Source organism: Rhincodon typus, unplaced genomic scaffold, assembly GCF_021869965.1.
Source record: "Rhincodon typus isolate 14 unplaced genomic scaffold, sRhiTyp1.1 hic_rhity00001310, whole genome shotgun sequence".
Taxonomy (NCBI): Eukaryota; Metazoa; Chordata; class Chondrichthyes; order Orectolobiformes; family Rhincodontidae; genus Rhincodon; species Rhincodon typus.
In genome coordinates this window covers 13,412-25,295 of record NW_025966948.1, presented here as the reverse complement: position 1 = coordinate 25,295, position 11,884 = coordinate 13,412, and the positions used below count along the sequence as shown (strand labels likewise).

At 41.5% G+C, this 11,884-nt stretch overlaps 1 long non-coding RNA gene across 1 annotated transcript; it reads left to right on the top strand.

The window, feature by feature from the left end:
* The first annotated feature begins 572 nt into the window (after nucleotides 1–572).
* On the top strand, nucleotides 573–10,172 carry LOC125481216. The gene is made up of 2 exons (XR_007261252.1): nucleotides 573–1,381; nucleotides 9,499–10,172. It is a non-coding gene; the product is annotated as an uncharacterized LOC125481216 (long non-coding RNA).
* Nucleotides 10,173–11,884: the final 1,712 nt, after the last annotated feature.

Below are 11,884 nucleotides of genomic sequence, written 5' to 3'. Positions count from 1 at the left end.
TAAACCAGCTGTCCAGCCAATTGAGCTAACCCACCCCTGACCAATACACAATACACCTTTGAGGATGACTTGTCCTTTCTTTGGGTACTCAGTATGTTGATCTAGAAAACCATCTCGTACACAACCCAGGAATTTCTCCTCTATGGTATTGTTGCTGATTCGATTTTGTTCAACCTATATGCAGATTGAAGTCACCCATAATAACCATAAGAGCACAAGACAGAGGAGCAGAATTAGGCTATTCGGCACACTAAGACTGCTCCACAATTTGATTGTGACTGATATGTTTCTCACACCCATTCTCCTATCTTCTCCTGTTGATCCCCTTACCAATCAAGAACCTATTTATCCCAGTCACAACTACACTCAATTACTTGGCCCCCACAACCTTCTACGACACTGAATTCCACAGAATCACCACCCTCTGGCTGAAGAAATTCTTCTTCTCAGTTCTAAAGGGTCATCCCTTTGCTGAGAGCGGTGCCCTCAGATTCAAGTCTCTCCTGCAAGTCGAAGCATCTCCATGTCCATCTATCCAGTCCTCTCAGTGTTCTGTTAGTTTCAATCACAGAGTCATAGAGTCTGACAGCATGGAAGCAGACCCATTGGTCCAGCCAGTCCATGCTGACCATGTTCGAAAACTAATGTAGTCCCATCTGCCTGCACATTGTCTATATCTCTCTGAACATTTCTCATTTACATATTATCCAAACGTCTTTTAAATGTTGTAAACTGTACCTGTATCCACCACTTCCTCTGGACGTTCATTCCACGCAAGAACCACACTCTGCAAAAAAAAAAGGTTGCCCCTCATGCCTTTTCTCAATCTTTCACCTGTCACCTTAAAAAAATATGCCCCTAGTCTTGAAATCCCCCACCCGAGGGAAAAGACATCTGCTATTCACCTTCTCTATACTCCTCAAGGGCAGGACTTAAACAATGGTAGGGCCCTGGGTAGTGTTGTACCTCGGTACCTTTGTACCTGAGATGGTGCCACAAGTGGCAACTTGTAAACTTTTCACTGTACTCATGTGACTACATGTGACAATAAATGTTATTCCATTTGATTAAAAATATGCTTCCCGGTCTTGAAATCCCCACACCAGAGAAAGGACACCTGAATTTCACAAACCTCTATAAGGTCAACCTCAACATGCTACATTCCTGTGAAAGGAGTCCCAGCCCCTCCTTATGACTCAATCCCTCCATTCTCATGAACATCCCGGTAAACCACCTTTGAACTCTCTCCAGCTTAATAATATCATTGCTACAACAGGACAACCAGAATTGGACACAGTCCTGCAGAAGAGGCCTTGCCAATGGCCTGTATGATCTCAACATGACGTCCCAACTTCTCTACACAACAGACTGAGCAATGAAGGTAAGCATACTGAACGCCTTGTCAACCACCCTGTCTGTATGTGACGCAAATTTCAAAGAATTCGGTAACTAAAGCCTCAAGTCTCTATGGTCTACAATACCCAAGGGTCTGCTTTTAATTGTATAAGTCCTGCATCCCTTGTTTGTTTTAGTACAGTACAGTACCTCACATTTATTCAAATTAAACTCCATCTGCCACTCCTCAGCCCATAGACCCAATTGATTAAGATCTCTTTGAAATCTTAGATAACCTTCTTCACTGTCCACTATGCCACCAATTTTGGTGTCATCTGCAAAGTTATTAACCATGCCTTCTATATTCTCATCAAAATCATTTATATAAATGTCAAACAAAAGTAGACCCAATACCAATCCCTGCAGAACGCCACTGGTCGTTCCTCAACACCAGGCCTCCAGTCCAAAAAACAACCCTCCACTGCTATAGCCTGTCTTGTGACATTAAGCAAATTTTTTATCCAATTGGCAAGCTCACCCTAGATCCCATGTAAGCTAACTTTACTAATTAGTCTACCTTGTGGAACCTTGTCAAGAGCTTTACTGAAGTCCAAGTAAACAATATTTACTGCTCTGCCCTCGTCAATCATCTTGGTTACTTCATCAAAATCTCAGTCAAATGTGTAACACACTATTTCACTTGCATAAAACCATGCTGAAAATCCATAATCATTCCTTGCCTCTCCAAATGCTATCTTCCACAATCGCCTCCAACAACTTATCCACCACCAAAGTCAGACTCACATGCCTATAGTTCACAGGCTTCTCCTTACATCCCTTAAATGAAGGCACAACATTAGCCACTCTTCAGTCATCTGGCACCTCACCCGTAGGTATAGATGATACAATATTTGTGCAAGCATCCCCAAATTTTCTCTTTAACTTTCCACAACACGATGGGATGCACTGGACAGGTTGTAAGCTTTAGATTCATAGAGTAATACAGCATGCAAAAAGGTCTTTTTCCCAAACTGGTCCATGGTGTCCATTAAGCTAGTTCCAACTGCTGGATTTGGTCCACTTCCCTCTCAACCCTTCCCATCCATGCACCTCTCCAAATGTATTTTAAATGCTGCTATTGTACCAGCCTCAACTACTTTCTCTCGCAGCCCATTCCATACATGCACCACTCTGTGCATGAAGAAGTTACCCCTCAGGTCCTTCTTAAATCTTTCCCCTTTCACCTTAAACCTATGACCTTGTGATTTCAATTCCCCATCCCTGGGATAAAGCCGATACGCATTCATCCTATCTTTGCCCCTCATGATTTTAGACACCTCAATAAAGTCACTCCCTCATTCTCCTATGTTCCAAGGAATAAAGTTAAACCCTGACCAACCTGTCCCTACAATTTGGGCCTACTCGTCCTGGTAACATCCTGGTAAATCTTCTTTGCACACTTTCCAGTTTAACTATGTCTTTCCTGTGACAGCGTGACCAAAACCGTACACAGTATTCCAGTGCAGCCTCACCAATGACTTATACACCTGTAACATAATGTCCCAACACCTATATTCATTGCCTCAACCGATGAAGGCCAGCATGCTAAATGCCTTCTCCTCCACCCTTGTTACCTGTGACACCACTTTCAATGAACCATGTACTTGTTCTCCTAGGTCCCTCTGTTCCACAACAATCCTCAGGACCTTACCATTTACTGTAAAAGTCCTACATTGGTTTGACTTTCCAAAGTGCAACACTTGTCTGTATTGAATTGCATTTGCCAACCCTCGGCCTACTTCCCCAACTGATCGAGATCAATTTTCTGATAATCTTCCCCTCTCAATACCTACTAATTTTGTATCATCCACAAACTTACTAATCATCCCTGTATATTCACATCCAGGTGATTTATGTAAATAACAAATAACAAAGGTCCCAGCACTGACCCCTGTGGAACACCACAGGCTTCCAGTCTGAGAAGTAACCTTCAACCATCACCCTCTGCTTCCTACCATTGAGCCAGTTTCGAATCAATTCACTAGCTCTCCCTGGATCCCATGCGACCTAAACTGCATGACTAGACTGCGTGCAGGACCTTGTTAAAAGTCTTATTAAAGTCCACATAGATGAGATCACTGCCGTACCCTCACCTATGCTCTTGGTTTCCTCTCAGAAAAAGTCTGAAAGATTTGTCAGACGTGACTTCGCGCGCACAAACCCATCCTGACAATCCCTAATCGGACCTTGACTATCCAAATGTTGGTTGATCCCGTCCCTCAGTATCCTCTCCGATAACTTGCCTACCACTGCTGTCAGGCTCACTGGCCTGCAGTTCCCTGGCATGTCTTTGCTACCTTTCTTTAAACAATGGAAAAACATTAGCCACTATCCAGTCTCCTGGAACTTCACCAGTGGCTAAAGCTGAAGCAAAAATTTCTACAAAGGCCTCTGCAATTTCTTCCCCAGCCTCCCACAATGTCTGAGGATGGATTTGATCAGGCCCAGGGATTTATCCACCTTAATGCGCTTTAAGGCTGCAAACACCACCTCTGAGAATAAGTATGTGGTCCAAAACATCCCCGCTTGTTTCCTGTATTTCCGTAGCATCCATGATTCTCTCCTCACTAAACACTGAGGAGAAATATTTATTTAAAAATCTTGCCCTGTCTTCTGTGCCACAGGATATCCATCTTTATATTTTAGAAGACGTCCATGTGAACTGTTTTCAAAACACACTATTTTTTTCCCTGAATTCTCCAACATCCACTTCTTTCTCCACCGTAAAAACTGATGCAAAATATTAATATCTTTGTAATATTTCTGTCATCTCCTGAGGTTCAATGCTGAGATGACCTCTTTAATCTTTAAAGAGCCATGCTCGCTCTCTAGTTGCTTTCTTGCTCTAAAGCACTTGTGGTGTATCTTTGCATTATCCGTCACCTTATCTATCAAGGCAATTTCATATCCCCTCCTGCCTTCCTGATCTCCCACTTAAGAATGCCTGTACACTGTTTGTACTGTTCAAAAGATTCATTTAAACCCAATTGTTTGTATCTAATTGATGATGAGTTTTTTATTCTTGACTAAAAGCTGAATATCCTTTTCATCCATTATTCTCTAATTCTCCCAGCCTTACCTTTCATTCTAACAAGAACATAATGATTCTGAACTCTCGTTACCACACTTCTGAAAACCTCCCATTTATCAGATGACCCTTTACCTGCAGTCTACTCCATTCAACTTTTGAAAGTTCTTGTCACATACCATTAAAATTGGCCTTACTCCAATTAAATACTTTTACCTTTTCTGGAAGGCTTATCCTTTTCCACAACTGTTTTAAGACTGACAGAATTATTATCACCAGACCCAAAGTATTCCTGTACAGTCACTTCAGTCACTTACTGTGCCTTATTACCAAAGAGAAGCTCAAGTTTTCTCTTTCTCTTTAGTAGGAACATTGACTTATTGATAAAGAAAATATTCTTGAACACATTTAACAAATTATTCACCATCCAAACCTTTAACACTGTAGCAGTTCCAGTCAATGTTTAGAAAATTAAAATCACCGATTCCTACAACCTTCTCATTCTTTCGTATATCTGAGATCTCTCTACGTATTTGTTCTTCAATTTCCCCTGACTAATTAGGAACCCATAGTACGATCCCACCACATGATCATTCCTTTCTTATTTCTAATTTCAACCCATATATTTTCACTGGACATTTTTTTTTTTCAGAAATATCTTTTCTAGTTGCAGCTGCAATATTTTCCCCAATTTTAAAAAAAAAAGCCACTCCCTCACTTCTTTTGCCTCCCTTTCTTTCCTTCCTACAGCTTCTGAAACCTGAAACATTAGTATGGGCAAAATATCTTGCATGGCGTATAATGTAGGAAAATGTGAAGTCATTCACTTTAGCAGGAAGCAGAAACAAGAGCAGAATATTCCTTAAATGGTGAATGACTGCTGAATTCTGAGATGTGGAGGATAAAGTATGAGTTACAAAGTTAGTATGCAGATATAGCATGTAACCATGGTGTCATACAGCATGAAGACAGACCTAATGGTCCAACTATTCCATCCTGACCATATTCCCAAACTAAACTAGTCCCATCTTCCTGCATTTGGCCCACAGCACTCCAAACCTTTCGAATTTATGTGCTTATCTAAATCTCTTTTAAACATTGTAACTGTAACTGTACCTGCACCTACCATTTCATCTGGCAGTTCATTCCACACACTGAGCACACTCTATGTAAAAAGAAAAGAAAAGTTACCCCTCATGTCATTTTTTAAATCTTTCTTCTCTCACCGTAAAAAATATGCCCCCTAGTTTTGAACTCATCCATCTGAGGGATAAGACCTTTGCTGTTCACCTTATCTAAGCCTCTCGTGCTTTTATAAACCTCTTTCAGGTTACGCCTCAACCTCCTATCTTCCGGTGAATGAAGTCCCAGCCTATCCAGCCTATTTTTACAACTCGAACCCTTCTTACCCAGTAATATCCTGCTTTTTTCTGAACCCACTCCAGTTTAATAATATCCTTCCGATGACGGGACTACCAGAATGGCACACAGTATTCCATGAGAGTCCTCATCAACATCCTTTACAACCTCCAACATGACGTCCTAACTCCCGTACTCAAAGACCTGAGCAATGAAGACAAGTGTGCTGAATGCCTTCTTAACCACTCTGTCCACCTGTGAAACAAATTTCAAAGAATAATGTACCTGAAAGCCTAGGTTCTCTGTTCTGTAATAGTACCCAGGGCCCTACTATTAATTGTATAAGTCCTGCCCATGTGAAGTATTCCATTTTGGATAAAACAAACATTTATTCAAATAAAGTTCAATCTGCCACTCTTTAGCCCATTGACCCAATTGACTAAGATCTCGGTCTAATCCAGAAAGCCAATAGGCTGTATGCTTTATTATCACAGGAATTAAACATCAATGTAAGGATGTTCTGCTTCATTGGTACAGGGAAGGGAAGAGACCAAATCTCAAATACCTCGTGCAGGTTTTGGTCGTCTGTACGCTTATTCGAAGTGGTTCAGAGAAAGTTGACTAGATTGAACCCTGGAATAAGTGGGTTGTCTAAGGAGGATAGGTTGGGCAGGCAAAATGGAATAGGATTCGGCTGGAACTGCTGACTAAAACAGTAAAGTAATATGATGTGAGCCAGGATATAGGGTGTGGTGAAGTAGAATCTCTATGGGTTGAGCTCAAACGTCAGTGGAGAGAAAGTGATATTAGTGTTGTATATAGACCCCAAGCTGCAGTAATATTGGGGAAGGCATTAGAATGGAATTTAGAACTACAAGGCATAAAGTTATGGCTGTAATTATGGGTGACTTCAACCTACATATAAATTGAGCAGATAGCATCAGTAGCAATAAGATAGAGGAGGAATTCTTAGCGTATATATGGTACAATTTTAGGTTGAAAAAGCAGATGAGTATTGGGTAGTGAGAAAGGAATAATTGACAATCGAGTTGAGCATGGGCCCTTAAGGAAGAGTGACCACGACAGGATAGAATTCAACATTAAGATGGAGAGTGATGTCGTTGTTTTTGAGACTAGAGTCCTGTAATTAAATAAAAGAAGTTAGATTGGTATGAGGCATGAGCCAGTTGTGATAAATTGTGGACCACAATTTAAATGGATGATGGGAGATGGGTAATGGCAAACATTGAAAGAGGACGTGGACAAGCTGTGGCATAAAAATAAAATCGAAACGTTGTCAAACCATGGCAGAGAAAGAGAAATGAGCGGGTATTAAATTTAAGGAAGCAGCATACAAATTGGATAAATAAAACAACAGACCTCAGGATTGGGAACCGTTTAGATTTCAGCAAAGGGAGACAAAGGGATTTAATTTGAGGGAGAAAATAGAATCTGAGAGTACTCTTGCATGGACCATAAGACCAACAGCGTTTTTAAAATAGACATTCACAGGATGTGGACATTGCTAACTAGGTCAGAATTTATTGCACATCCCTGATTGCCCAGAGTTAACTACATTGCAGTGGGGGTGGAGTCACATATACACCAGACCGGGTAAGGATGACAGTTTCTTTCCCTGAAGGATATTAGTGAGCCAGATGGGTTTTTCCTGACAATCAACAACGGTTTCATGATCATCATTAAACTCTTAATTGAAGATTGATAATCCAAGATTAGTCAAGAAAAATGTAGGGTCTCCTTACAATCAAACAGGGAATTTATAATGGAGTGCAAAGTGATGACAGACCAATTAAATATATCTTAGATTTTCAAAAAGGGGCACACAAATAATGTCCCAAAATTAAGGGGATCACAGGGTCTAATTGGAAGGTGGAATTGTAAGAAATTGGGAAAACTAATGAGGTAATAGGCAGATAAATCCCCAGAGATTGATAACTTTCATCTCAGAGTACCTCAGGAAGTGGCCTTAGAATGAGCAGCTGCACTAGTGGTTATACTCCAAAATACTATACAGTCGCCAAAGAGTTCTGATGGTTTGGAGGGCAGCTAACATAACCCCAGTATTTAAGAAGGAAGTCAGAAAGAAAACATGGAATTTGCATAACATTGTTGGTGGGAAAAATGTTCGAGTCCACTATAAAAGGTGGGATAACAGACTCCTCAGATGATAGTGACAAAATCAGACAGAGTCAGCCGAGGCTTTTTCTGTGCTGTAGGTCTCTGAGACTGGATGTTGGGCATGAATTCCCTCCCAGCCACTCCCCATCCTTAATTGGAAATATATCACTATTCCTTCAGTATTGCTGGGTCAAAATCCTGAATTCCCTCCCTAACAGCATTGTGGGTCCACTTGCAGCTCATGGAATACAGTGGTTCATGAAAGCAGATCACTACCACCCTCTCAATGACAACTCAATGATTAACAGCAATGCCCACAGGAATAAAGGAAAAAACATTATCAAGGCCGACTGGGAATGTGGAATTGAAACCTAAATAGATGAGCTTTGACCTTTTTGAGGCTCGAGGGGCGTAATGGACAACTCTAGATCCTATTTCATATGTTCTCTTCTCCTTCTATCAAAATGCCTCATCTCACCAAAAATGGTGTATTCCCTGGAAATAAAAGGATGTTAATTGAAGCTGGGTGAGGGGATAAAATGGAACTAATATACCGAGTAGGTGAAGTAGGAGCGCAAACACCCTCCTGACCCCCAGTAATCAGACAAGATTTGTGTTTCTTTGTTCTCTGGTTCATTCAAGCATATGAATGAGGAACAAGTGTCGGCCACTCGGCCCTTTGAGCCTCCTCTGAGATTCAATAAGATTAGGGCTGATCTGATTTCGACCTCAACTCTGTGTCTGCGTATCCCTGAATATCTTTCATCATCTCGGTCATCAAGAATCTGTCTGCTTCTGCCTTTTTAAAAAAAAAGTTTAACGATTTGCAACCACTGCCTTTTGACAAAGGGAGTTACAAAGATTCACAACCCTCTTCGAGAAAAGAAATGTTCCTCACCATTTCAAATGGATTCACCCTTACCTTTAAACAATGACCATCAGTTCTAGATTCTCCCACAAAAGGGACCATGTTTTCAACATCCACGTGGTCGGCTCCCTTTAGTATCTTTCAAATTTCAATTTAGTCTCCTCTTTTTTTTTTTCTAGACTCCAGAGGATCCAGGCCCAGCCTGTCTACCCTTTCCCCATTAGGCACTCGACTCATTCTAGGTATTAGTCCATTAAATCTTCTTTGAAATGTTTCCAATGTATTAACAACTTTCTATAAGTACGGTGACTAGAACTGAACACAGTACTCCAAATGCAAGTCTCACCAGTACAAAGGGGGACCGCGTGTGTCTGAAGGTGGCCCATGAATTCCCACTTGTTTACAGTAATGCTTTTCAGCAAGCTCAGGTCATTTACATTTATCCAAGTACAGGCTGAGACAGGTTATGGTCAGACAGTTGTACGGTTTGTATTGTTATACAGACAGCGTTGTTGTGGTATCACTCAAACCTCCCACTCTGCTGGCCCTGCAGAAATGATGACTGGCTCAGTAGCCAGTTCCCACAGCCTGATTTGTCCTGTATTTTTCATCTTCTGTCCTTTCAAGGACATTCATGATCGAGGTGGGTTTTTCTAACAATCCAGAAGTTTTCATTCCACGTTTGACTGTTTTTAAATTTATTTTCTAGGGAATTGGAAAGGATTTACAGACAGGCAGCTCAAGTCAAAAATTGGATCAACAGCTGCCAGTAACACTCAATTCTCGAGAGCTTTGAACGTGGAAGAAAAAAGCATCGTTCACGGTGAAGAGAAACCGTACACGTGGTCTGTGTGGACAAGCCTTCAGTCAATCGTCTGGCCTGTCGATACCTAAATGCAGTCAAAACAGGATGACAACAATGACATCAAGCAGCACTTGCTTTGCAATCTCACAGTGATGGATCTCAGTTTGAGTTAAGCAAGGGCCACTCATCTCCTGATCTCTTGACATTTTTGGTGCGAACGTGGACCAAACAGCTGAATTCCAAATCAGAGTGTGACTTTCCTGCCATCTTAAGGCTCTATTTGACAGAGCATTGTATCAAGGAATCATAGCAAAACTGGAGTCAACGGGATTCAGAGAATATGATTCTCGCTTTGATTGTGGGTTTTTGAAAAGATTGCATCTTCAGACCTGAGTAGATCAAAACAAGGTGAATTTATTCAAGCTTGTACCACATATATGCGGAAGAGGTCTCCTCGTCTCGCTTGGAGATACTCTACCATTTGCAGCTCAAAACAGCATATTGAGACATTTTCACGTCAGGATGGTTGTATATAACATTGGCATAAAATAAATTAGATAAGTCATTGACTACAAAAACAGGATGCTGTTCAGTTTCTTACAAAGTCTTGAGTCCTCTCATTTCAACGGGTCTTCTATTTCCATGTTATCTTCAGAGTTTCTCTGTCCCTACCATCAGCTCACAGCACGCAAGCCTTTCTTTGTGAGTGATACTTAAGTGAGTATTTTTAGTTAGTAACTGCTGACGGTTCACATAGATATGCATTTAAACTACCTGAGACGAAATAACTGTCATTACATGGTTGTATTTGACTCTTAGCCCTATGCTGTACTGTTCGTCCAAGTTTATCTCCCACTTGTTCTGTGTTTTAATGCTCCACTGCTTTCCTTTTATATTTTTATATTCCCCTTGTATCTCTCCTATCCTCCTTGCCCGACTTCACCTTAGTTGGATAATACTGAATACAGAGGAAGGTGCCTGTGATTGTTAGAGGCCAGCTATCTCAACTTCAGAAATTCCTCAGCATCAGTTTCTGGTCCCAAGCACCTTCAGCTGTTTCATCAATGTCCTCCCCTGTGTCATAAGGTCAGAAGTGGATATGTTTGTCAATGATTGCGCGATGTTTAACACCATTTGTGACTCAGCTACTGTAGTGGTAGATATTTAAGTGCAGTGTCCCTGGACAACATTGAAGTTAGCCTGCTACGTGACAAAGAACATTTGCACCAAGTCCCAACAACTAATGACCAAATCTGAGAAATGAAAATCTAACCATAACTCATTGACATTCAATGGTTTTATCTTCACTGAATTGCCCACTATCATCATCCTGGGGTACTAGTAGTGATGAGAAACTGAACTGGGCGTGATATTTAAATATTGTGCCTACAAAAGTAGGTCAGAGGGAAAAGATTCTATCGTGATTAGTTCAACTCATGACTCCCCAAAGCCTGTGCATCATTTAAGAATGTCTGTCATTAAGAACACTGTCAATTTGCTTTGATGGATGCAGCTCCAATGACACCAAGAAACCTGACACCATCCAAGACGATGCAGTCCATTTAACTGGTGCCCCATTCAGTACTTTCAGCATTTACTCCCTTCATTACTGAGGTACAGTGGCAGCAGAGTGCACTATCTACCAAATGCCCTGCAGTTACTCACCCACTCTCCTTTGACAGCACTTTCCAAGCCTGCAAGCTCTTACCACCCTGAAGGACAAGAGCACAGAATGCATCAAAACAACACCATCTGCAAGTTCTCCTCCAGGGTGCGTACCATCCTGACTTGGAGCAGTATCAATAATGATCTCATTGAGTGGTGCAGTGAAATTGACGGGCCAAAAAGCCTGTTTCTGCCCTGGATCTTCTAAAGCTCGAGCATCAACTTCCTGATCTTATAGTCCAGCCTGTGGTCGAGAATAGAAAGTATCCCACAACCCTCTTGACCATGTGATTGTCCTGTCCAACCACCTTCAGGAATTTGTGAATGTCCACTCCAAGGTATCTTTATTTATTTTAGAATCCCCTTCCCCTCCCCCATTTCTGAAGAAGGTTCCAGACCCGAAACATCAGCTTTCCTGCTCCTCTGATGCTGCTTGGCCTGTTGTGTTCATCCAGCTCTACACATTGTTTTCTCAGATTCTCCGGCATCGGCAGTTCCTACTATTTCTGAGTCAGTTTTAACTCGAGCCACAGAGTAGCTCCGCGCACTCAGTGCCATCCCCATTTCTGGTTGTATCTTCACGGCTGGGGCACTGAGTTTTTTTGGTTCCGGGTCGAGGAACTGG